We start from the raw sequence: 621 nt of genomic DNA, 5'->3' as shown, positions 1-621 counted from the left end.
TATATGTATCAGTGGTGCTCTACTGAAGACACTTCCTATTTCATACTTTAAAGATGTTAGGACACTCACTAATATGCCATCAAAAATAACTGGTTTTAAATAACACAAAGAGAAGGTAAAAAATACACAACCTGAGCCCAGTGCTTTTCCTCTCTAGCCTAATATTTAACAAAAGAATGTTGTTGTGAAGGAGCAAGTGGTAGTGAATATGAAAACATTTTATCATGTTATTTTAAAAGTGTTTTTCAACAGATCACTGTTTATTTTGCCTATTTAAATATAACTTACTTCAGTCATAGAATCTTAGAATAGTTTGGGCTGGAAGGGACCTGTAAAGGTCATCTAGTCCAACCCCTCTGCAATGAGCAGGGACATCCTTCATTTGCAATTGGTCTGTCTAGGTGTAATAACTCTGGATTTCTTTGTTTAGATTTTATACCAGCTTACTAAGATGAGTCATACTGGATTCACACCTTTTCCCTCTTCCATGTCATTAATGACATTATTTATCCTAGTGTCCTGGGTTGCAGTGTGGGGGGTATCCAATGGTATGTATTCTATTATCATCTCCACAAGCTGTTGAAGCAGGTGGGGCAGTGATCGTTATCACCTTGTCCCTCC

This window comes from Acanthisitta chloris, unplaced genomic scaffold, assembly GCF_000695815.1.
Source record: "Acanthisitta chloris isolate BGI_N310 unplaced genomic scaffold, ASM69581v1 scaffold36304, whole genome shotgun sequence".
Classification (NCBI taxonomy): Eukaryota; Metazoa; Chordata; class Aves; order Passeriformes; family Acanthisittidae; genus Acanthisitta; species Acanthisitta chloris.
Note: the sequence above shows the minus strand (reverse complement) of the source record.